The following is a 27104-nucleotide window of genomic DNA, read 5'->3' on the forward strand; positions in this document are numbered from 1 at the left end:
CGCCTCTGTGATACTTAAATTCGTTGCTTTCTACTTATGATAAATACCTTTCTTTTTCTTTTTTCTTATCTTCTATTCTATTCTCTCAAGATTTCTCTATATTTCTGTGATGGTTAATATTAAGTGTCAAATTGATTGGACTGAAGTTTTCAAAGTATTGTTTCTGGGTGTTTCTGGGTGTTGCCAGAAGAGATTTAACATTTGAATCAGTGGAATGGGAGAGGAAGACCCACCTTCAGGAAGACCCACCCATAAAGTGGGTGGGCACCATCCAATCGGCTGCCAGTGAAGCCAGAAAAAGCAGGCAGAAGAAGGTGGAAGAAGCTGATTTGCTGAGTCTTCTGGCCTTCATCTTTCTCCCGTGTTGGATGCTTCCTGCCTTCTAACATCAGATTGCAAGTTCTTCTGCTATTGGACTCTTGGACTTACACCAGTGGTTTGCCAGGGGTTCTCAGACCCTTGGCCACAGGCTGAAGGCTGCACTCGCAGCCTCCTTACTTTTGAGGTTTTGGGACTTGGACTGAGTCACTACTGGCTTCCTTGCTCCTCAACTTGCAGACGGCCTATCATGGGACTTTACCTTGTGATCATGTGAGTCAATTTTCCTTAATAAACTCCCTTTCATATATACACCTATCCTATTAGTTCTGTCCTTCTAGAGAACCCTAACTAATACAATTTCCCTCTACTCTCTACCAGTTTGGAGGTAATACTTTATCATTTCAGTCTTTATTGGTTATCTTTACACTTATAAATTTTATTTGTATTTTTAATAAAGTTTTTATTCTGCAATAATTTGATTTACAGAAGAGTTACAAATATAGAATAGAAAGTTTTTTCTACCTCTCACCATTTTCTATAATGTTAACATCTTATTTACCATGACATCTTATACATTGATACCATGTCGCATTTGTGGAAAACAAAAACAATCACCCACAACACTGATGCATTAGCATTACTATTAATTAAACTGCAGATGATCTCTGGATTTTACAAGTTTTTCCACTAGTGACTTTTTCTGTTCCAAGATTCACTACAGGATACCACATTGTATTTAGTACCCTTAAATTTTAATATACATCTTTGTTAAGATCTATTGGGTCTAGCCTCTGTTTGAACAATACAATAAAGATCTTAATCTTGCCATCCCCCAATGGTTCGCATGTTATTTTTGTTAAGTACTTTAAATCCATCTAGGTGTAAACTATTCTAAGTGACTCATTAAATTTGCTATTAATTTTACAGCTAACATTTATTTAGATTTAAATTTTAAGCACCATATTGGTGGATCCTCGGCTCCTGTATTTGCATCTTTCCTTTGGCATAAGCTGTCCTCTCACTACACACATCCTTTTTTTTTTTTTGAGATGGAGTTTTGCTCTTGTTCCCCAGGCTGGAGTGCAGTGGGGGCCATCTTGGCTCACCACAACCTCCGCCTACTGGGTTCAAGTGATTCTCCTGCCTCAGCCTCCTGAGTAGCTGGGTTTACAGACATGCACCACCACGCCTGGCTAATTTTGTATTTTTAGTAGAGATGGGGTTTCTCCATGTTGGTCAAGCCGGTCTCGAACTCCTGACCTCAGGTGATCTGCCTGCCTCGGCCTCCCAGAATGCTGGGATTACAGGCATGAGCCATTGCATCCTGCCAGCACATCCTTTTAAGTGTTTTTCAGTGCAGGTCTGTGAATTATAAATTATGTCAGCATTTATCTGGCCGAAATGTCTTTCTGTGTTCTTGGTTAAAGAATAAAGTAGAAAATTTCAGCTGGGTGCAGTTACTCATGCCTGTAATCCTAGCACTTTTAGAGGACGAGGTGGGTGGATCACCTGGGGTCAGGAGTTCGAGACCAACATGGAGAAGTCCCATCTGTACTAAAAATACAAAATTTGCCAGGTGTGGTGGGCATCTGTAATCCCAGCTACTCCGGAGGCTGAGGCAGGAGAATCGCTTCAACCTGGGAGGCGGAGGCTGCAGTGAGCTGAGATAGCTCCACTGCACTCCAGCCTGGGCAACAAAGCAAGACTCCATCTCAAAAAAAAAAAAAAAAATTATCTGACTATAGAATTTTAGGGTGAACACTTCTGTCTCTCAGGATTTTCACAGTATTCTACTGTCTCATGGCTTCTATTGCGACAGTTTAATTATGTTAGTTATTCTTCATTTTCTCTTTGTAGGTAATCTCTCTTTTCTCTTTAGTTGCTTTAAATAATTTCTCTTTAACATTGGTGTTTTGCAGTTTTAATGTACTGTTCTAGGTGTTGGTTTTATTTATTCTGCTTAGGATTTATGCTTATTAAATCTGGGGATGCATGTCTTTCATCTATGTGAGAAAGCTCTTGGATATTATTTCTTTGAATATTGTCTCTATTCCTACTAGTCATGTGTTGGACCAACTCAATTATCCTCTATGTTTCTTAACTTGTTTTATATTTTATATGTCATTATTTTTCTGTATTGTATTCTGGATAATTTTTTCAAATTTGTCTTACATAATCTGCTGTTTAAACTGCACATTCACTTTTTAATTTTAATAAAAACATTTTCCATTTATAGAAGTTTCATGTGGTTCTTTTTTATATCTGCCTGTTCACTTAGACTTCATTTCATGGAATCTAATTCTTTCCTTATATTTTTAATACTTCAAACCCACTTCCTTTATAGTTTATATAACATTGCTTTTCTGTTATCTGAAGCCCTTGATGAGTTAATCATCCTGCTCCGTCTACTACTTTTCATCCTTGGCGGATTGTTTTCTCAAGCACTTTGTAAGTCTTAATGGAAGATGAGTTTCAAAGAGCTTTTGCTTTATGTTTCTTTGTTAATTTCTTGGCTTGGACTTGAGACTATGTATCCCATGTGCATAGTTAAAATAAAAAATTTAAACTAGAGCAAGATACTGGCACAGAGGATTTTTTTGCCCATTTGAACCATTACAGATATAAGCTTCCTGGTAATTTTGCTGGGCTAGTGGGGTCATTGAAGTTCGCATATCTTTCTTTCACTGGGTTGCAGCCCTTTGAGACTGTCAACTTTTGTGGTGGTCTCAGCTTCAGCTCCCTATCTTAGGCATCCAAAGACCTCATGTACTGATGTATATTTTTGCAAACCCGAATACTAGCTACTCTCAACCCAGCACCCTCCCCTTTCTTCCCCGTCCCTTGAGGCAGATGTCATATCCACTTTAGCTTACTGCTCTGACTCCCTGCGTTGTCATCCTGCTAGTTCCCTCCCCAATGAGTTAAATAATCACTGACATGTGCTTACTTTGTATTTGTATGAGAGTCATGTCTGTTGAACTTAAAAAAAATTGGTATTGTATCATTTATTACATAAGGATTTGACTCAACTCTTAAAAGAGAGCTCTCAAGATTTAGTCTTTTGTTTGACTTGACATCCAACCTCAGAACCACCAAATTATTAACATCACCTTGCCCTCATCCAAGTTTGACTTCAATTATAACATTTCAATGCCTAGAATAATTTCTACCTCCTTTAGTCTTTCCTGTAGCAGTGCCCCTTGGAACATGTTTATATCAGGATATTTTCCCTCTTCCTTTATTCATTTACTATTTTTTCCTTCATTTGTTGAACGAGATTGGAAAGTAAGCTCCTTCTCTGTCTTACATGTGGTTCAACCAACAGAGCCCATTATAGTATGTGGTACACAGTAATAAACAAGTAATAAATTTTGGTCAAATAGATAAATTAATGAATAGATGTGATCCATAATGCCAGACTTTTTCATGTGCAAATCAGTGAAATAGTGGCTGTTCTCAAGGACAGAGAGGAGAGAGACTTGCAAGCACTGAGTTCTAATTAAGGGATGCTATAATAGAGGAGCAGGTAAAGTATCATCACTGTGGATGAAAGGCTTCATGGAGAAGACGGCACTTGAGTTGAGTCTTGAAAGATGAGTAGAATTGGAGTAAAAGTATGACAGGCAAGGAAAAAGGCATAAGCAGATGCACAGACAGATGGAATCACTCCAGGGAGTGTATGGACCTAGGGCCCCAGTGGCTGCTCTCTGAAATACATACTGGCTTTCTCCAAGGCCACATGTATTTCCCACAGCCAGCTCCTGGCCAGTGACAGAGTGAGACAGGGATACTAAGACTGGCCCATTCCTGGGAGCCATGGAACTTTTTTGTTGGCTGTCATTGTTCCCCAAAGGCCTTGCTGCAACTGTCTTAGATTCTCCAGTAGTCAGACATTTCTAGCAGACTTTCCCATCCCTCTCTCCTTCACTTGGGGGTCAAACTGCCATCACAGCCTCGGTTCTTCCAGCCTTCTCCAACTCATTTTGTCTTCCACAAGTATTAGCCCTAATCAAATCTACACATTTTTAATCCTATTTTTGTGCTAACCTCCTGGCCATTCCAAATTATCACATATCACCTGTATCTTCTGCAGGGAGCAGATAGAAAAAGACACTGCATAGATTTATCTTGTCAAGGGCTTTTGATACCACTCTCAAGTTTGAGGCTTAGGCAGAGGGAGTGCTAGTGAAGATTTTAGAGGAAGTGAGATCTGGCTTGTATTTTAAGAAGATGATCATGGTAAAGGCAGGAAGGGTGGATGTATTAGTCTGTTCTCATGCTGCTAATAAAGACATACCCAAGACTGGGTAATCTGTAATTTGTAAGGGAAAGAGGTTTAATTGACTCAAATTCTACATGGCTAGAGAGGCCTTGCAATCATGGCAGAAAACAAAGAAGAATCAAGGCACGTCTTACATGGCAGCAGGCAAGAGAGAGCTTGTGTGGGGGCACTCCCATTTATATAGCCATCAGATCTCATGACACTTATTCACTACCATGAGAACAGTATGGGGGAAACTGCCCCCATGATCCAATTATCTCCACCTGGCCCTGCTTTTGACATGTGGGGATTATTACAATTCAAAGTGAGATTTGGGTGGGGACACAGCCAAACCATGTCAGTGGATTTCTGGGAAGCTGTTACAGTGACCTGGATGAGGCTTGATGGGGTTGAGATGTGTAGGAACAGTGAAGAAGTTGGCCTGACTTCACAGCTCCTGCAGAAGACAGAGCATGGCGGGTGTGAAATTTTACCTTCTCTCATTTATGGAAAAGAAAGTAACCCCTATGTTGTTAGAAAGGGCCTTAAATGTGAAATGTTACAGAAAAAAAAATCACACTGGGCTCCCTCCACTTTTACATCCAGGCATGGCCTCACCTACAGAGTGTGCCTGAAAAGCAACAACAACGGTTTGTGCCTCTGTCTCTGGCCTTTTTTTTTTTTTCCAAAGAGCAACTGAAAATGGAAAAGACCATTTCCACTTCCGTGATTTTCTCTGTCTGGGGTCTCTGGGGAAACTGTCCGGAAAACAAATCCCCCAAAGGCTCCTTGTGTTTTGTGAACCCAAATAGGGTGTGATGTGGTGCAAGAGAGTCCAATGAGGGAGGCTCTCACAGGTCTCTGGAGGATAGCATAGAAGTTCTGCATTTTAGATTTGAAAATAGAAGCAAGCTCAAGGAAGCAAGCGCTGTGTATAATGACCGGACGTGGGGGTGTGCGCGAGAGGGCTGAGATGGGAATTGTAACAAGCATGTTGGCCAAGCCTGCTATAGTCCTGACTTCCAGTGCAGCTGTTCCCTTTATCCCCAGAACCAGAGCAGAAGAATGGCGCCCTGGAAAACAGAAGGGTGCAAGGGCCCTTAAAAGGCCCCTGGCAATGGTAAGTACAAGCCCTGCCATGCCCCGAACTAAACTGTCAAACTTTCAAACTTCCGGTTGAATGGGCACTCAAGGTTTCTTGCAAATGGGAGCAATCAGGTGCTTGGAGGGCGAGTTGGCACATTTGCCTCCAGGCACCCTTTCGAACTGAGGCCTTAGCAGCTTCCTATCTGAACAAACAGGAAGCCTATTAAAAATGCCCATTGTCCCCTCCTGCCTGTGCTGAAAGGACTGTTAAAAGACTAAATCCGCAGACCTCTTGCCAAGTCAAGAAACTCAGGGAGCATGCAGCTGCTGGTGCCACCTGTGTCTGTCTAAGTCCAGCTAAGAGACTTCTTCCTCAGGGCACTCCCATTCTGGATCGAAAGATCCTACAGAGGCAAGAGCAGGCAAAGGTATTGAATGAGAAAGGAGGGAATGAAATGTAGTTCAGGGTTATCATTTGCTGAAAGCGCTCAGTTCATTTCTCTTATTCCTCAGTTTCAGCAACAACCAGGAATCTGTCTCTGCATCCCCTACACCCCCCAACCTCTGAAATGTCCTGGCTGGGAATCAAATTCAATGTGAAACACCTGCCTTCCACTGCCGTGCCACAAACACAATACACCACATGCCAGTTGGCTGGGGGAGAAAAGAGGACCGCGAAAGAAAATCCGCGATGTTATTAAAAAGTGAATTCTTGCTGTTGGCTTCTCTCTCTCTCTCTCTCATACACACACACACACACACACACACATGCACACACACACACACACACACACTCTCTCTCTCTCTCTCACTCTCCCAGGCCTCTAAAGTTTTGCACGTGTCTCTGGCTACTCCACTGTCAATCAAACACTGAAAGAGACAGGCAGCCCACTCCTTGGTACCCTCTGTGGGTAACAGGTGTATATGTAGGTGTGCGTGCATGTGTGTGTGTTATGAAAGAACTAATCCCGGGAAAGTCCCCAGCCTAAGGAGGGGGTCAACATCAGGAACATCAGATGCTTAGACCAGGCTCTCATACCCAACTTGGAAATGAATTTTGCCCTCACGGCATTCCCAGCGCAGCCGCAAGATGCTTACAGGCCTGAGCCCGCCGGTCGACCCGTCCATAGGGAATGGTAAATGAGGTGTGGCGGTTTTTGGAGGAGGTCTGGCACAGCAAGGCTTTGTACCTTTTGAGTACAGCAGCCTCAGGACCTCGTGGGTGGCATCTGTGCATGACAGCACTTCCGTTGGATGCAGGAGGACAGTCCATGCCCCAGCATTGCCCCATCACTCACAGGCCTAAAATAGAGGCCCAGTGTCCATGCCATGCCACTCTAGCTGGATGGCCCGAGAGTCCTGCTGTCTTTCAGCCTAGCTTCTCCCATTCTATCCGTGGTGGGTGGCTCCTAGCCAGCCCTCTCTGCCCTCCTGGCCTGGCCGGGCCATGAAGCAGCCGCTCCCGGCGGTCTGTGACAGACAGTGGGGCTCTGTAAGAGCAGTCTCCTGTGAGAAGCTGGATGTTATTCTATAGAGGGGACTCGTTATTAGAAGACCCAGAGGACCAAGGGTGGCACCTTGGGCTGTTTTCTTTCTCTTTGGCCTTCATTTACTTACCCTCTCGGAAGGAGCATGGGCCGCCGGCCGGTGCCCGCAATTCACTTGTCCTGGTGAAGGCAGCTTGACAGCTGCATAAATCACGCCGAGATACCACTAATAGGTTGCTGCCTGAGACTGTACTGGACCACCCAAGAGCGGCTCGGGGGGCCCTCTGAGGCCTGCACACAAATACAGTAATGCAAATGGCTTAACCCTTTGTTATTCCGCAGCACGCTGGAACCAAGGGGCTTCGTCATGTCCTCTCTCCCGTTGCTCCTGTTCCCCAGGAACAGCCTCGGTCTGTTTCTCAACTCTGCTCCCCACCCTAGCTTCTTACACCTCCTTTCTTCCCCACCCATTCTTCCAGTTTCTCCAGGCTTCAGCTGAGGCTTGTGCACCCTGCAGATAACGAGAGGAGGAAGGCTTCGCCAGGGCTGTTGGCTGAGGTGGGATGGCATTGGCTGAGGGTAAGAGAGAGGAATAGGCAGTCAGTGGCAGAGCAGGTCAGCAGGACAGTGGAGCAGGGTGCACAAGATTATGGCTCCAGGCAACGGCAAAGCCTACTTCTCGGCCTGAGGGGGACAGCGGTGCCATGCATGCTGGACACTTGGGTTTCTGCACACAGCTCAGTGACAGACACCCTGGCCTCTGTCCCTGATGCAGAAGGGAAAGGGAAGCATGCAGTGAAGGTGGAGAGGGAGCCGTGCCTCATTTTCTTGCCCAGTGGAGAATCAAACCAAGGTTCTTTCTTTCAGCCACAGTCTTCAAGTGCTAACTATGATGCTTATCCTGTGCAAAGTGTCAGGGACACCAGTGTCCTGTCTTTCCAGAGCTCACAGCCCTGCACCACCCGAAGTGATAAGCCTCTGGCCAGCTGGCCCTCCCATTTCCAAGCTGTCCTCACATTCTGCCTCTGCCCCTTTGCCTCCCTGCTGGAGATCGCCCAGGACTGCTCCCACTCAGGGCTGCTGCATTATTTGTTGAATCTATGTGGCTCCCTCACACCCTTCAAGCTTCTGCTCTAATGCTGTCTTCTCAGCCAACCTTTCCTAACCACTCTGTTTAGCACTGCAACTAACCTCCAACATGGAACTCTGTAATCCACTTCTCTGCTCTTTTATTTTATCTTACCTTGTGTTTTAAGAGACAAGGTCTTACTTTGTCACCCAGGCTGGAGTGCAGTGGCATGCTCATGGCTCATTGCAGCCTCATACTCCTGGGTTCAAGGGATCCTGACACCTCAACCTCCTGAGTAGCTGAGACTACAGGTGCATCCCACCAAGCCTGGCTACTTTTCTTATTTTTATTTTTTGTAGAGAGAGAGTCTTGCTATGTTGCCCAAGGTGGTCTCGAACTCCGGGCTTCAAGCAACCCTCCCACCTCAACCTCCCAAAGTGCTGGGATTACAGGCGTGAGCTGCCAGGCCCAACCTGCCTTATTTTTCTTTATAGCACTTAACTACTTCCAAATACACTACATCATTTCCTTATTTTGTTTATTGTGTGCCTTCTCCTACTAGTGGGGTAAGACTTTGAAGGTAAGGGCTTTGGATTACTCTGTTGGCTGATGTATCCTAGGTAACGAGAATGTGGTCTCCACATGTAGGTGCTCAATACATATTTGTTGAGTGATTAATTACTATAACAAAGGAATGTGCAATGAGCCATGGGGACCTGGGGGGACTCAAGATATATTAGCCCAGAGGGGCTGGGAAAGGAGGCATGAGTCCTGGGTTTATGAGTCCAGGGATCAGTCACCCTGTCAGAGATGCTGGAAGCAATATTGGAATTAAGGAGATCCACTTCCTCTTTGTTATCTCTTAGCATGACACCATTGGCTCATGTGCTAATCTCCAGAACCCAGATAAAGGAAATTTTGCAAATGTGATTAAACTGGGAATGTTGAGATGGGGAGATTATTTTGGCCTACTCTGGTGGGCCCAATATCATCACAAGATTTGTTTTTTGTATTTTTTTTTCCTGATACAGTGTCTTGCTCTCGTCGCCCAGGCTGGAGTGCAATGGCGCGATCTCGGCTCACCACAACCTCTGCCTTCCAGGTTCAAGTGATTCTCCTGCCTCAGCCTCCCAAGTAGCTGAGATTACAGGTGCCCACCACCACCTCTGGCTAATTTTTGAATTTTTAGTAAAGACAGGGTTTCACCATGTTAGCCAGGCTGGTCTTGAACTCCTGAACTCTGGTGATCCACCAGCCTCGGCCTCCCAAAGTGCTGGGATTACAGGTGTGAGCCACCATGCCTGGCCACAATATTTCTTATAAGAGGGAGACAGGAAGATCAGAGAAAGGAGGAGATGTGACCATAGGAGCAGAGACTGGAGCCAGGTTGGTCCACAAGTCAAAGAACGTGGGAAGCTTCTGGAAGCTGGAGAAGACAAGGAAATGGATTTTCCCCTAGAGGCTCTAGAAGAAACACAGGCCCACGGACACCTTGATTTTAGCCCAGTGAAACTGATTTTGGACTTCCGACCTCCATAACTGTAAGATAATAAATCTGTGTTATTTTAAGCCACTGGGTTTGTGGTCATGTGTTACAGTAGCATAGGAAACTAATAGAACATCCTGTTTATATGCTAAGCATCATTTTCCCCCTCCTCTAGGCTTGTTTTGGGCTTTGGCTCTGCTGACTTTCTTCCTACAGGTGGGCAACACTTATGCATCTTCCTTTTTACCTTTGCACATGACCTTCTCAAGGTGAAAGTAGTCTGAGAGCTCTTTGTGTGATTCCTGGGGACTTTTTAAAAAGGAGTTCCTGTCATCTCCTCTGCGTTGGAATCATTTGAGTTTGCACAACCGCATTTATTCCTGTATACTTATTTCTAAGTGTTCCTCAAGCTTCTGGAAGTGCTTTCAGCAATTCCCAAAGGGCTGTGCTTTGGTCTCTGTTTCAGGTGGGCCTTTTAGTCTCTGGATTATCTCTACTGGGATGGATACTCTGCTCTATTTCATCCCCTCAAACTGATGCCTGAGAACAGCCCAGGCCCAGGTCCTGGCTGTGCCAGTTCTGTGTCACCACCAAAGGCGGTCGGGTGGGGCAGGAGATAGAATCTGGTTGGTCGTCTAAGCAGAGCTATCTGGGGGCTCCCCTCCTCCAGCATCCTCTCCCCTCTGTCTCTGTCCCGCTGTTCATCCAATACGCATTTGCTGAATACTTATGAAGCACAAGGCTCCATCCCCAACACCATGAAATATGAAAAGCTAGGTGCAGAAACACCCCCAAATCATGTGCAGGTGGGATTCCTGTGGAACTTCTGAATGTAGTGTCGAGAAAATGTCACTAGAGTTCAGGTGATGAATTAGCTTTGTTCCTTTGGAATGCATTGGTTGTAAATCCCTTCTCTCTCTCTCTCTCTCCTTTTTTTTTTTTTTTTTTTTGAGACAGTTTCACTCCGTGGCCCAGGCTGGAGTGCAGTGGTGCAATTAATCTCGGCTCACTGCAATCTCCGCTTCCCGGCACAAGTGATTCTCCCACCTCAGCCTCCCAAGTAGCTGGGATTACAGGTGCACGTCACCACACCTGGCTAATTTTTATATTTTTTGTAGAGACAAGGTTTTGCCATGATGCCCAGGGTTGGTCTCTAACTCCCGGTCTCAAGTGATCCACCCACCTAGGCCTCCCAATGTGCTGCGATTACAGTGTGAGCCACTGAGCCCAACCAACCTCTCCTCTTTTTAATCTGTCTTCCATCTTTATCTTCCACAGGGCCGGCCTCACTGTATACAGAGTAAGTGAGTGGCACTCAGGGAAGAACAGGAAACACAGCACTAGACTAGAAATGGACGATGCTACTTCAGGGCTGAATACTGGGGGCAGGGTGTTTGGAGCTACACTTTTCATCTGTGCCATCACATATCTATTACTTGAAATGTGACTAGTGCAACTGAGCCTGGTTTTCAAATTCTATTTATTTATTTAAACTTAAATTTTAAAATGATAACTGCTTCAATTATTGGGAAGCTTTTAAGTGTCTTTAGAACAACTTGAGTACATACATTTACTTTTTCAATTGTACATTTGATGAAATAAATGCAGATGAAGTATTTCTGATGAAAATTTAGCATCTAAATTGAGAAGTGCTAGAGTTTGAAATATTTTATATTCTTTTTCTTAATGAGAAAAGGGAAAGCATATAAAATATTTCAATATTTTATATTAATTAATGATAAAATGATATTACTTTTGATTTATTGGGGTAAAATAAAATATGCTATTAACATTAATTTCATCTGCTTCTTTTTTCTTTTTTAAATGTGGCTACTAAAAAATTGAAAATACAATGTATGGGTCACACTGTATTTCTATTGACCAATGCTGCCTGCATAATCATTATTATCCTTTTTGGATAACAACATCTTAGCAAGATTGGAGATATCTGATTGCCCCCATGATAATGTGTCCCAATCTTAAAAATAGAATTATGAATATAATTTTGAAAGATGTATTTGAATCCTTGCTGATTTTCCATATGGATTCCACTTTGAAGAGTAGACTAAGGAAAAGATATACATTTTAGCTTTATATCCTCCTAACATGTGAAACAAATAATAGTAAAAACTTAATAATCAAGAACAAACTCACCAAAGTAGGCAAACAAAACACTTACAAAAGCACTAAGACAAATGCTATGCTCCTAATTGTCTTTAAGTTAAATGCATCCTTCATAAGCTTTCAGTTAATATACACAGAAGATGGCCGTGTCTCCTACCACTCTGAGGGATGAGGATGTTTGAAATATTTCTTTACCCCTCAAAACTCATCTGGGACTTTAACTACCCCTTCTGCTCCCCTGTTTTCTCAGAAGAGATGTCCATCCTTGTTTATGATTTGTATTTGTGTGTGTGCTTAGGACTTCTCTCTTCTACCCCCAAACAACAACAACAATAGCTCGCCTGTTATTGTAGCTGTCATTTTCATCACCATCACATTAATGACATGTTGCCCCTGTTTACACACACACACACACACACACACACACACACACTCCTTTGGTGGTGCTATGCAATTTTCATCTTTATCAAGGCATTCTCACAAAAGCTACCTGCTATCACTGTGTTGGCTTTAGCCTGATGCCCTGCACATGGTGGATACACATATTGAAAGAGTAAATGAATGAGTCGAATAGAAACATTCTTGTTATTTGAAATGATCAGCCACCAACAGAGTTAACATTTGTTAGGTGTATACTGTGCTCTGTATGTGCATACAGTGTGCCAATTTTTGTGCCTCACTAATATTTACATTCCTTGGCTATTGTTAAAAAGTAAACAAATAACAGATGCCGGCAAGGTTGTGGAGAAAAAGGGACAGTTTTACACTGTTGGTGGGAGTGTAAAATTAGTTCAACCATTGTGAAAGACCGTGTGGCGATTCCCCAAAGACCTAAAGACAGGAATACCATTTGACTCAGCAATCCCATTACTGGGTATATACCCAAAGGAATATAAATCATTCTATTATAAAGACATATGCATGCATATGTTCACTGCAGCACTATTCACGATAGCAAGGACATGAAATCAACCTGAATGTCCATCAGTGACAGACTGGATAAAGAAAATGTGATACATATACACCATGAATTACTATGCAGCCATAAAAAGAACAGGATTATGTCCTTTGCAGGGACACGGATGGAGCAGGAGGCCATTATCCTTAGCAAACTAACACAGGAACAGAAAACCAAATACCACATGTTCTCACTTATAAGTGGGAGCTAAATGATGAGAACACGTGGACACATAGAGGGGAACAACAGACACTGGGGCCCACTGGAGGGCAGAGGGTAGGAGGAGGGAGAGGAGCAGAAAAAATAGCTAATGGATACTAGGCTTAGTACCTGGGTGATGAAATAATCTGTACAACAACAATCCCCCATGACACACGCTTACCTATGTTAAAAAACTGCATGTCCTGCACATGTACCTGTGAATTTAAGGTTACAGTTTTAAAAAATTACATTCTTAACCATAATAACAATACAAAGGTAACCACAATCATCACTAACATTTATTGAGCACTTACTCTGTGCCCAGACTCTTCATTTCATCTTTCAAAAAATCCTAGGAGGTTGGTACTGTTTCTACCCTTTCCACTTCAAGATGGGAAAGTTGATGCTTATAGAAGTTAAACAACTTGGCTGGGCACGGTGGCTCACACCTGTAATCCCAGCATGTTGGGAGGCCAAGGTGGGCAAATCACAAGGTTGGGAGATCGAGACCATCCTGGCAAACACGGTGAAACCCTGTCTCTACTAAAAATACAAAAAATTAGCCAGGTATGGTGGCAAGTGCCTGTAGTCCCAGCTATTCGGGAGACTGAGGCAGGAGAATGGCGTGAACCTGGGAGGTGGAGCTTGCAGTGAGCGGGGATGGTGCCACTGCACTCCAGCCTGGGGGACAGAGCGAGACTCCTTCTCAAAAAAAAAAAAGTTAAACAACTTGCCCAAAATCAGCCAGTGAGTGAATGGAAGAAGACACAAGACTTGAGCCCATGAAACACTTGAACTATGTTTCTTTTCTCTCATATGGTGCACAAAGTCTAAACTCAGGCCTGACACTCTCAGTGTGACCTTAGTTCACAGAACGACCCTGACAAATCAGAGCCTCAAGCCCACAATGGGAGCAGCATGTCGGGGGCAGCTTGCAGGTGGATTTAAACCACAGTGACAGTGTAGAAACTAAGCTGATGTCCTGGACTAGTGAGGGCTGTGGGGCTCAGCAAAGTAAAATCAAAACCACTCCCGGATATCTCCATGGGCTGGGGATGGAAGACACATGTGAAAACCTCCTTTTGTTGTAAATGAGCTCATATCCCTGAATTATGAAGCATGAAAGTAAAAACACTGCCATAAAGGAGAATCATTGGATTTAAAAAAAAAAGCAAATAACCAAAGGAAAAGAAAAGAAAAGGCTTTTATTTTTATAACACAAAATACTCACTTCTAAATATCTGGATTAAAAAAAGAAACCTTAATGATAATGACAAAATCTATACGCAAAATGTTTCAACCCAAGAAAGTAAAACAACAAAAAATCACCACCAACAACAAATAGCCCAAAGTAAATCCAAAGAAAATAATAAAGATAAAAGCAAAAATGAACGAAACAGGCAAACTTCTTAGAATTGAAATTTGATCCTTTAAAAAAACTATCTCTGATAAGGTTGATTAGAGAGAACAAATAAACAACACAGAAAAGGGGAAATAATTCAGATATAGTATTTTCAAAAATATAAGAATAGTAGAGCTATCTCTAAGCTCACGATTTTGGAAACTTAGTTATTAAAGGAAAGAGGTATGACTAACCCGCTGCTGTCTCCTCCACATCCCCTTCACCGACTTGTTTTTTCTGGACTTTTCATCTCAGCTCAGAATGCCCTTATTTTTTTATTTTCTTAGCTTTACTTCCATGAAACTGTTGGAGGGAACATGTGAGAAGAGTTGCCAAACGCAGTAAATAAAAATACAGAATGCTCAGTTAAATTCGAATTTCAGATAGGAAGCAAGTAATTTTTAAATAATATGTGAGTTCCAAATATTGCAGCATGGGACATGGGTATAGTAAAAAGTGATTTGTTGTTTATCTGAAATTCAAATATAACTGGCTGTCCTGTACTTTATCTGGTAAGCATACTTTTGTTTCCTTTTTTTGAGACGGAGTCTCACTCTGTCACCCAGGCTGGAGTGCAGTGGTACGATCTTGACTCACTGCAACCTCCGCCCCCCAGGTTCAAGTGATTCTCCTCCCTCAGCCTCCCAAGTAGCTGGGATTACAGGCGCTTGCCACTGCCCCCAGCTAATTTTTTGTATTTTTAGTAGAGACAGGGTTTCACCATGTTGGCCAGGCTGGTCTTGAACTCCTGACCTCATGATCCACCCGCCTCAGCCTCCCAAAGTGCTGGGATTACAGGCGTGAGCCACCGCGCCCGGCCGTAAACATACATTTTTAAGGTCTATTGAGTTGGATACTTGGAAGGGTTGCCAGATTTAGCATTAAAGTCCTGTAACATTAAAGTACAGGACACCCCAATTAGCAACATTTTGACCATACTTATACTAAAAAAAAAATTATTGCTTATCTGAAATTCAAATGTAACTGTATATCTTGAATTTTATATGGCAACTCTAATTTCTGAGGAAGTGATCTGCTGCTGTGTATGATTGTAGACCACCGGTGGAAGTTTCAGGGGCAGAAATGAACTTTTCTGTATCTTTAGGTTCTGGTCATGCATCTTAGAGAAGACCAGAAGCCTGAGGGGCCTGGAGTGGAATGACTTCTGCCTAGGTTTCTGGTAAGGGGGCCTGGGTCCCTCCTTCATTTATTATAGAGGGCATGAGACCTCCATAGCTCTTAGACATCTTTGTTGATGAGTTAATATTAAAATCCAAATCAGATCTATTCTGTTTCTTTTGGAAGAAAGCAACTCTGCTCCAGATACTCGGACCTGCTCATCACTATTTTGCAATCCTGTCTTGATTTATTCAGTGGAGCCCAAACCGTTTCAGCACCAAAGGAGATCTATCTACAGCTTGGGGTTTCCGACCAAACAGGAACTGAAATGAGAGGGAAGAAATGGCTTATCTCTTTGACATCTGGTATCATTTTTCAATTATTAATCATTTTGGATTGTTAACAGCAAGAAAGAAATAAGGAGAGAGAGAGAGAGAGAAAGAGAGAGAGAGAGAAAAAGGAAGAGAAAGAGAGAGAGAGAGAGAGAGACAGACCCAGGCTCTACACTGGCTTCAGCTGTTTAATGTCTGGCTTAACTCCCATTTAAAAACTTTGTTTACCTTCCTCTCCCCACCCCACCCTCTCACAAAATACTTTTAAAAGAACGTTAACAGGAGGAGGATCAAGGATCTTGTTTTCTTTTCATTCTTTTTGATTTATGTGCCTTTGTCCTGAAAGCTCCTGTAATCTCCCATATCTTCAGAGCCCGTTCCCTGCTGACAGGGTGAAGCAGCAAAAACTCCCCTGGCTTTGAGATAAACCATACCAAGCTGGATCATTAGCTACACAAACTTTCTCCCTTGAATCCTCTCTTAAAATGTTTGGAACTCTAGAACTTCTTCCTTGAAAAGGAGTAAAAGCAAACATTACAGGTTATATCTTTTAGAAGCATGTAACTAGAGCTTTTTATTAACTCAAGTAGGAGTAAGACCTGGCACTGTATTGGTCTGGTAACTTCTTTCTTGCAGCAGACATTTATTGAGCTGCTACTATATGCCACTGACTAGGGCTGTAGGAGAGGCAAAGATAAATATGGGATCATACCTACAGGGAGCTTGCTTGTGAAATAGTTGGGGACAAATGAAACTTTGGCAGCCTACCTTTGAAGACCCCATCAGGTAACCCTGTTAGACACTCTTACAGAAGCCTGTATCTTCCTATCATTGCACATTTAAAATTGTATTTCTCCATTGACTTATGCGATGCTAAGTTTAAAGTCTTGCTCACTCGCTAGTTTCTAAGCTCTGTGAGCTCTAGGAGGGGAGGGGCTGTGTCTATTCTGATTATTGTTATATTCTCAGCCTCGAGTTGACACATTCTAGGGAGTCATTAAATATTGGCTGAATACATACATTATTTGAATGAGCAAACTATAACGCAAGACAGAATTTTATCCATCGGTTACAAGTGAAGAGTGATGTGAGCAGAGAAGGGAGCAATTCACTTGGGAATGGCTTTGCCAATGTTGTGAGCAAGATACAGATGAGGCGATCACCTGCCAGAGGATAACACCAGAAATAGACCCTGAGTGTCTGGACCTCAGAGGCCACAAGGCTCTTGTCCCAGCACTATCTGAGCATCCTTGATTTCAAGTAGGCTCTAAGCAGTCTAGTGGTCGGTGATTTCTAGTCTTTGTTCTTCTCCGATCCATAGTTTTATGCTGATTTAAATGAAAAGTGATTCCTTTTTTTCTGACCTTTTCCTCAACTCCTGTTTGTTCTGCCATTCTTGGTAAAACCTCTCTGGAGACCTACTACCTACTGGAGCATTTCATGTGTTTTCTTCAGACACTTATCTCTTATGACTTGTGAAATAGATCTCAAGGGTTTTAAAAATATATGTCTGACATTCATGGGAAATCCATCCATAACTAAATCCAAGAGCTTACTTCCTGGCCTAACCACTTGGGGTTGCTCGCCTTCCTGAGACATGCTCCTCATCCAAACCCACCACTGTCATCCTCCAGGACCCTTTACAGGTCCAAGAACAAGGAACAGCTCAGAGGGCCAGCTCTTCAGGGCCAACTGAATGACATTTTTCATTATTAGGAGAACGGGGTGGTAGTTTCAGATATCCGGGACCCTCAAAATAGGAAGAGTGCCTAGAGATCATTTGATTCAATCCCTTTGGGAAAAGGTGGCCCAGAAAAAAGAAATGACCTGCCCAGTCACATTGTGTATCACTGACAAGGTGGGGATGGGGGTACTCTGGGAAATAATTGGATGAGTTATTTCAGCTTAAGGTTCCACTCTTGGAGTAAATGGAGAAATTTATAACTGAGCGATAACACCGCCCTGACCTTCTCTACTCAGTGTGAGAATTAATTACCTGAGGCCAGTCCTATGGAACATTGTGAAGGCACGATTCAAAGACGCCAGCCAACCATCTGGCACTTGAAAGAGGCTAAGTATATGCAACTCCCCTCTTATCCTCTCTCTTTCATTCCCCAGTGTGTTGAACTGAATGGCAATTTCTGTGTTGTCTCTCCCCTGTTTATTATGAACATCTCCAGGAAAGCCAGTTCCATGGACTCTCCCCGTCACGGCATCGGCGATCAGGAAGAACACTCCTAAAAGAGTGGGGGCCTGTACTGGCAGCCTAGGGCTTATCTGCAGGGTGGAAAAGCTTCCAGGTAGAGCAGATGTGAAGTCTGCTCCTTTTCTTGCCTTTACTGAGTGTGAAGCTGACGGGAGTGACTTGTTTTCAGTAAAACGTGCCATCGTCTTCTTAGACATCTCCAAAAGCTTGGTAGACTCAACTCACTGGACAGAAATGCAGGGTGCTTGGAGAGCTTTAGTCCCAGTGGGAGAACACATTGCTGCCATTCACTGGCTCTGACTATGGAATATCTAACTCAGCCCAGAGCTGAGGGTATGGCTTCATGGGAAGCAGCTTCCCCATCTTCACTGACCTGAGCTTTTGAGAATTAACATCAAAACCCGAATCATTAGCATTGGGATTGGAAGGGCACTTTGTCATTTTCTAGGAGAGAGTGGAATCTTCCTCCTGAAAGATTTTCCCTAATGACTACCTGCAGTCCCAAGGGTCAGTAGCTGTGTCAGGCCCTGCATGGTGTAGCTTGGAAGAGAACCTTGGCTGAGCTATGGAGACTTGAGAAGGTTCCCAAGGATTTCCTTCTCAGTGCAGTTAGGTGACCCTCTGACTTACTGTCCAAAATGGGACAATTTCGAGAACAAAAAGGGGTGCCTAAACCGGGTCCCAGAGGTTTGAGGATCCAGGACCCTGCCCACCTTCTGTTTCTAGGTCTGAGCCTTAGAAACAAGACACAAGACCCTAGCCCCAGAAAGATCTCAAAATCAAGGGAACTTTTCCATCAGGTAATAACGTTTTACTTGTTTGCTTATGGGACATAAGCCCATCACAGGGCTTACCCAGCTGCCTTTGAGAAATGTTTGGGGCCACATTGGCTAAAATTAAGTACTTTGTGGTGAACTAGATTTGACCGGAACTAAAGGATCAATTTCCAAGCTCACTCCTGTGGCTGTCGGCAGGAGGCTTCAGTTCCTCACCACATAAACCTTTCCACAGCGTGAGGTGGGGACTCAGTGAAACCAGGTTCTGAATGTCAACAGAGAAAAAGACATTTTTGTTAATTGATTGATATGTGGTGGCATTTAAAAATAATTAGCATTTACTTTTATTTGTTTGTTTTTTGGTTTTTGGTTTTTTTTGAGACAGAGTTTCGCTCTTGTTGCCCAGGCTGGAGTGCAGTGGTGCGATCTCGGCTCACTGCAATCTCTGCCTTCCCCCGGGTTCAAGTGATTCTCCTGCCTCAGCCTCCCAAGTAGCTAGGATTACAGGCACCCGCCACCATGCCCGGCTAATTTTTTTGTATTTTTAGTGCAGATGGGGTTTCACCATGTTGGCCAGGCTGGTCGCAAATCCTGACCTCGGGCGATCCACCCGCCTTGGCCTCCCAAAGTGCTGGGATTACAGGCATGAGCCATGGTGCCCAGCCTTGCTTTTCAAATTAATACACACTTACGGCAGAAAATTTGGAAAAGAGAATCACAATAAAGAAAATTAAGTCACCAGTAACCCCAACACCCACTGCTAACATGTGGATGTCATATTTTTCATCAGTAGTCATTGGGCAGCTGTCAAATTGTTGATGTGATTCTGGCACTAGAGCTTGTAAGAATGCATTCTAAAAGCCAAAGGAAAATTCCACTACAGGTGGACCAGAAGAACATTAAAAATTTGTATTAAAGGCCAGGCGCCGTGGCTCACGCCTGTAATCCCAGCACTTTGGGAGGCCAAGGTGAGTGGATCACTTCAGGTCAGGAGTTGGAGACTAATCTGGTGAACATGGTGAAACCCTATCTCTACTAAAGATACAAAAATTAGCTGAGTGTGGTGGTACATGCCTGTAATCCCAGCTACTCAGGAGGCTGAGGCAGGAGAATTGCTTGAACCAGGAGGTAGAGGTTGCAGTGAGCCGAAATCATGCCACTGCACTCCAGCCTGGGAGACAGAGTGAGACTCTGTCTCAAAAAAAATTGTATTAAAATTAATATTTTTAATTGATAAATCATGATTCTATACATTTATGGGATACAATGCAACGTTTTAATATATGTAGACAATGTGGAATGATTAAATCAAGCTAATTTAACATATTCACCATCTTGTTTACCTATCGTTTTTATGGTGAGACATTTGAAATTTATTCTCATAGTTATTTAGAAATATACAGTACTTTATTATTGACTATAGTCATCCTGCTGTGTAATAGATCTTGAAATTTATTCCCTCTGTCTATCTGAAACTTCAGAAGAACATTTTTGACAAGGTGGATGCTAGGATTTTGGTGATTGTTATCATGCAAGAAAGGTTTGGTAGAGCTTTGGTTATATTTTTTCCTGATGAACCAGGAGTTTCCGTGTCTAGTGATTGTGAGTGCACTGAAAACAAGAACTTTATTTTAACTTCATACCTTTCATAATTCTTGGCACATGAATATTTGTTGAACTGAATTGAGATATATTTTCTATCATTCAAAACACTTTCACATGCTCCAGGTTGGAAATACCACCTTGTTGCAAAGGGCCACTACTAGTCTAATGAACCTATGTATTAGTTATCTATTGCTGTGTAACAAATTACTGTTAAATTTACCAGCTTAAAATGACAAACATTTTAATATCTGCCAGGGCTCCAGTCTCTGCAGATTTGACTGGAACTAGAGGATCAACTTCCAAGCTCACTCCTATGGCTGTTGGCAGGACGCTTCAGTTCCTCACCACACAGACCTTTTCACAGCATGGCTTCCTCTAAAGTGAGTGGAGAGACAGAGAGAGAGAGAGAGAAAGAGAGAGAGAGAGAGAGAAGAGAGAGAAAGCAGCCACATGCCACAGTGTTTTTACAACTTAATCTCGGAAGGGACATGCCATTACTGCTGCTTTAATCTATTCTGTAGAAGCAAATCACCAAGTCCAGTCTACACTTAAAGGGAGGGAATTGAGTCCCATCTCTTGCTGGTAGATGTATCAAAGAATTTGTGGACATATTTTTCTTTAATTTTAAAATGTACTATCATTAATTTTTTTCTTTATATCTATTTTCAGTAGTGCGATGAGAGTGATATATATATATATATATATATATATATATATATATTTTTTTTTTTTTTTTTGAGATGGAGTCTTGCTCTGTCCCTTAGGCTGGAGTGCAATGGCACGATTATGGCTCACTGCAACCTCTGCCTCCTGGGTTCAAGTGATTCTCCTGCCTCAGCCTCCTGAGTAGCTGGGATTACAAGCACCTGCCATCATGCCCAGCTAATTTTTTTGTATTTTTGTAGAGATGGTGTTTCGCCATGTTGGCCGGGCTGGTCTTGAACTCCTGACCTCAGGTGATCTGCCCTCCTTGGTCTCCCAAAGTGTTGGGATTACAGGTATGAGCCACTGCGCCTGGCTGAGAGTGGATATATTTTTAAACCATTGCAATCTATACAGCTATATAGATGCCATATATAGAATCTCTAATTTATACTCCTTTAATAGTTCATTATGTAAGTAATATAAAGATACATTCTCTACACACAAAAAGCCAAAACATTACCTATGACCAGACTCTCCTTTGATCCCTCCCCTGACACAGTTCTTGTCAGCTGAGAAGCTCTTAACTGACCAGTACTGTTACTACTATACGTCTTTCCAGATGTTTCACTGTGCATTTTATACTTAGAAAATATTCCATGTTTTGTCTACATGAGTATTTATATGCGTAGTGTCATACTGCGTGTGCATTCTTTATCTTTTTTCACTCAACAATATACTTCAAATTTGCCCTTTTTATTTAAACTAATACAAAGTATTGCAGAGTACAGATAGACCAAAATCTATTTAGTGATTCTTCTATTGCTGGGCACGTAGGTTGTTTCTAGTTCTTGATATGACAAATACTGAGCCTTGTGTAGAAGTTTCCCAGGCTGGTGGTTCTCTCTAGGGCACGTAACAAAAGGCAGAGTTCCTGGGTCACATTTTCCTACTAAATGTAATGAAGATGCTTTTTTATTGAGATGGAGTCTCACTCTGTCACCCATACTAGAGTGCAGTGGCACAATCTCAGCTCACTGCAACATCCGTCCCCTGGCTTCAAGCGATTCTTCTGGCTCAGCCTCTTGAGTAGCTGGAATTACAGGTGCCGGCCACTGCGCCTGGCTAATTTTTGTATTTCTAATAGAGATGGGTTTTCACCATCTTAGTCAGGCTGGTCTCAAACTCCTGACCTTGTGATCCACCTGCCTCGGCCTCCCAAAGTGCTGGAATTACAGGCGTGAGCCACTGTGCCCGACCATGAAGATCCTTAAAAAGGAAACAAAGAACTAATGTAGCTTCATTCAGCTTTTTATTTTCCATAACATATTACTATTTCCTTCCATCTTTCCTCATGTTCTCCTGGTCAGCTCTTCAATAGCACAGGTACAAGACCTGCATGACATAGGAATGGATGAACAGTTGATACAGATCATCCATGGGGGATAGAAGGTGAATGTCGGTGAACAGCCTCGGTCATCCCCTTCCCTGAGGTGCTTGCCTCCTTCCGCTCATGCCTTTGTGTGATCTCACCCCTTAAGTATGGGCAGGGCTTCTGACTTGCTTCTGACCAATGGAACATGGCAAAGGCAATGGGAGGCCACTCTGTGATGACGTTGGGTTAAAAAAGACCCTGTCTCACTAGCAGATGTGTTCTGCTCTCTCTTCATTTGCTGGCTTCGAAGAAGCAAACTGCCATGGACTCAGTTGAAAGGAGTCAAATGCCTCCAACAATCACATAAGCAGAGAAGTGGACACTTCCCTAGTGGAGCCTCTGATGAGAACCCAGCCCTGGCTGATGCATTAATTGCAGCCTGTGAGACCTTTAGCAGAAGCCCTCCTGACCCACAGAAACTGTGAGATGATAAGCCACTAAGTTTGTGGTAATTTGTTATAGGGCATAGATAACTAGTACACACAGTGCTACTGAGATTTTCTCTCTCTCCCTCTTTTTTTTTTTCTGTGAATAAACACCTTTCTATTTTTGAGCTTTCCTTTCCAAGTCACACATTTTATTTCAAATAATTGATAGTTGTAATAATCAGCTTGCTGCTTGAAAATACCCACAAGCCTCAGGGGTATATTGTCTTAGTCTGTTTTCTGCGCTATAACTAAATAACTAAAAGTAGGTAACTTATAAAGGAAAGAAGGTAATTTCTTACAGTTCTAGAGACTGTAGGCTGGGAAGTCCAAAGCTGAGCGGTCACATTTGGTGAGGGCTTCTTGCTGGTGAGGACCCTCTGTAGAGTACTGAGGTGGTTCAGGGTATCACATAGGCAGAGGGGCTCACTGAGAGCCAAACTGGCTTTTATAACAGACCCACTCTTGTGATAACTTGCCTACTCCTATGATAACTCATTAATTCATTAATCCATGAATGGATGAATCCATACATAAAGGCAGGATGGATTAATGTGCTTTCATGTCCCAGTTACCTCTGAAAGGCCCCACCTCTTGATACTGTTATATTGGGTATTAAGTTTCAACATGAATTTGGGAGGGGACAAATATTCAAACCATAGCACACACCATAAAAACTTCTTGCTCATGCAACTATAGGTCAGCCAGGATTGGTTAATCTAGGCCGGCTATTGCACTTGGCTACAAGCTCCATGCTGAATGGGCATCTGCTCCATGAGTGTCTCATCCTCCTTGGACCAGGGGACAAGTGAGGCATGTTCTTCTCACAACGTGCAACATGCCAAGCCCAACTGTGAAGCACATTTCAATTCTTGCTTGGATGAGGAGTGTTGACATACCATTGCTCAAAGCAAGTCACATGGCCAAGCTCAAAGTCAAGGGACAGGAAAGTATACTCCCTAGACTCCAAGGCCATGGCATGGAGCAGGTGGACTGGGGGAAGTACTGGGAGCAGTAAGTCAATCTCCCGGTGAAAAAACATAGGATTTGGAGTCCAGACATGTGACTTCTAATCTTTCCTTCCAACATAACCTTTAGCAAATCAACTTCTCTCTTCAGGTCCTAGTTTCCTCATCGATAATAGGGGAGGTTGTACTAAATTTGCTACAGCCTTGAAAATAAGCATTAAATATCTTCTATGAGCAATGAACTACTTCGTGTGGTAGAAAAAAATGAGTGTGAATTTACTGAGACAAAGGATTTGTGGAAATAAACAAAAATTACATAACTGAGAACAATCTGAAGCCATTTATTCAGAGCTTGCTATAGCAAGGGTCAGCCACCAACACTAGTACTTGGTAGAGTCTTAAAGGCAGGCAGGAGAGTCGGAAAGTTTTGTCGTGAACAAGATGGGAAGGTGTCAGGGATGCTCTGATAGGAGGTTGTTGGCATGAGGAAGTTGGAGGCAGGCTAACTAGAAGCAGGGCAATCTTATGTGATTGGTTCAGGGACATACTTGGTTTTCTCTGGTTGGTTAAATTTAAAAGCAGAGTCAACAGTTAAAGAAGCTGGCAGTCTCTGACCAACTCCCGACCACTCTGGGCAAATTGCTGCAGAGGTTGTGAGTTCTAGTGTCTGCTTTGCAGATTCAGTCTCTCAGCTTTAAGACAATGTGTTACTTTTCTATGGCTGCTGTAACAAATTACCAGAAACTTGAGGGCTGAAAACACAATTGTTCTTTCACAGTTCTGGAAGTCAGAAGTCCAAAGTCAGTTTCACTGGGTTGAAATCAAGGTATCTGCAGGGCCTTGTTTTCTCTGGAGGCTCAGAGGAGGATCTGTTCCTTGCCTCTTTCAGCCGCCATTCCTAGGCTTTTGGAGGCATTACTCCCGTCTCTGCTCCTGTGGCCACACTGCTTCCTTCTCTTCTGTCTCCATCTCCCTCTTTCTCTTACAAGAATACTTGTGATGGCATTTAGGGCCTGTTTTAGTCTCCTTGGGCTTCTATGACAAAGTTTCATAGCCTGGGTAGCTTTAACAGCAGACATTCATTTCTCATGGTTCTGGAGGATGGAAAGTCCAGGCTCAGAGCACCAGCATGGCCAGGCTCCTGCAGAGGGCCCACCTCCTGGTTTGCAGGTGGCTGCCTTGTTTCTGTGTCCTCACATGGCACAGAGAGAGTGCTGGTCTCTTCCTCTTTCTATAAGGACACCAATCCCATCATGGGGGCCTCACCCACGTGATGTCAGCTGGATCTAATTACCTCCCAAAGGCCCCACCTCCAAATACCACTCCACTGAGGGTTTCAACTTCAACAAATGAGCTTTGGTGGGACACAAACACTGATTCTATAGCAGGGCCCATCAGATAATCCAGGATAATCTCCTCATCTCAAGATCTTTAATTTATTCACACCCACAGAAACTTTACCATGTAAGGTCATGTTTGTGGGTTCCAGGGATTAGGACATGGACATATCTTTGGGAGCCATGATCAGCCTACCGTAGTGTCCTTAAGCCCTAGTCCAGTGGTTCTTAAATGCAGTTCCTGGACTAGCAGCATCAACATCACCTGGCAGCTTGTTAGAAATGCAAACTCTCTGAAGCCCCAAACCTACTCAATTAGAAATTCTAGGGATGGGGCCCAGCAATGTGTTTTAGCAAGCCCTTCAGGTGGCTTTGATGTACATTGCAGTGTAATAACCTTTGTTCCAATCTAGTGTTCTTTTCTCAGCATTTTGGTGCCCAGTCTAAAGGGTTCTTTTATAAATATATATATTTTTTATCTTTATTCAGAGATTCCCAGATTTTTCTCAATTTGGTCTCCACTTCTGTGCCATCTCTGATGGATGGCTAACTGCTTGGAATGTTTTGTTTAGAAGAAACAGTACATGATTGATTAACAAGGTCTGTCACGGCAGAGGAGGGACAGTGGTTCTACCAGTCCCACCTTAGCCTCTAGCTCTCTGGGGGTAATTTGTGATGGAAAAAATAAACAAAAACCCGTACATTTCACATTTTCTTTATGGGAGAAACACTTAACATTGTCCTCTGTTTGTACTATTTTATATTGTGTTTGCATTCTTTGTATCTTCAGGAGAGGTCTGATTTTGTATTAGCCACAAATATCTACACAAGTGAAACAAAGCAAAACAAAACAACAAAAAGAACTCACTTTTTTTTTTTAAGCCAAAGCTGCAAATGGCTCTGTGTCGATGGAAAGCTGTTTTTATTTGGCAACAAGACCTGGAAGGCTGGGCTTGAATTCATTCCCCTCCCAGGAGGCTACCCCAGAGCCCTACTCCACACCCACAGAGGACTCTGTGGTTACTTTTCATAAGCTGCCATAATTTTCAAAGCCCAAAGGGCTCATAATCAGATTTGGGAAAGCTGCTCTATTTGTAAGCATCTGAGTCTGCCTTTCAGGAGGCTTTTCCCTGAAGGGAGCGATGACTGACAGCAAAGACATCCTTTTTTTCCCCCCACTTGGGGATAATCCTTTGTTTAGCAGGTCTTTATTGTTGCAGAGGAAGTTTACTTAGCTTCTGATCCCACTGGACTGATTCAGCAACTACCCCAACAGCCCCACCTCACTCAACATCCCCCCTCCCAACCCCCCCCCCCCACCCACACACACAGAAGAGCAGACTTCTGAGAAGGGGTGGGATGCGAGAGAAAGCACATGGACACAAATTCACATTTTGAGGCAGGTCTTTTTTCTCCTCAGCCTTTTGGATTTTGTCCTTCCACCTGCAAACCCAGCCATACACAAGTGGAAACTGTTTTCAGCCGGGTTACAGCAAAATGAATCTTTTGCAAGGATAATACAGACAGGAGAGGGTTCCAGCTTCACTCTGTGTTCTTACCACCACATCTCTGCCTCAAGAAAAGCCCAAATGGCAAACATACAGCTTCTAAATCATACTGTTTTTTAAAAATATTAATCGAGTGAGTCTTCTGGATCCCTTTCATTTTTACAGCCTTGCTTAGGCTTCTTTAAAAACTTTGCCACTTTGGTCAGGCTAAGACCCACTGAATCCTATTGCTTAGCTATTGTTTAAGTTCTTAATCATTTCTTCAATTTCCAACGTCAGTTTTCTTGACTCCTGTTAAGTAGCATGCTTTCACAAAAGACAAAAATTCTGACCCACTGTTAATATTTAAAAAAAAT

At 43.1% G+C, this 27104-nt stretch overlaps 1 long non-coding RNA gene across 1 annotated transcript in view; it reads left to right on the forward strand.

The window, feature by feature from the left end:
• The first annotated feature begins 450 nt into the window (after positions 1-450).
• Positions 451-27104, forward strand: part of LOC134737972 (uncharacterized) — a 65117-nt gene continuing 38463 nt past the window's right edge. The window contains exon 1 of the long non-coding RNA XR_010123451.1: positions 451-591. This is a non-coding gene — a long non-coding RNA (uncharacterized LOC134737972). The remainder of the gene's footprint in view (positions 592-27104) is intronic.

Source organism: Pongo pygmaeus, chromosome 13 (genome assembly GCF_028885625.2).
Source record: "Pongo pygmaeus isolate AG05252 chromosome 13, NHGRI_mPonPyg2-v2.0_pri, whole genome shotgun sequence".
Taxonomy (NCBI): Eukaryota; Metazoa; Chordata; class Mammalia; order Primates; family Hominidae; genus Pongo; species Pongo pygmaeus.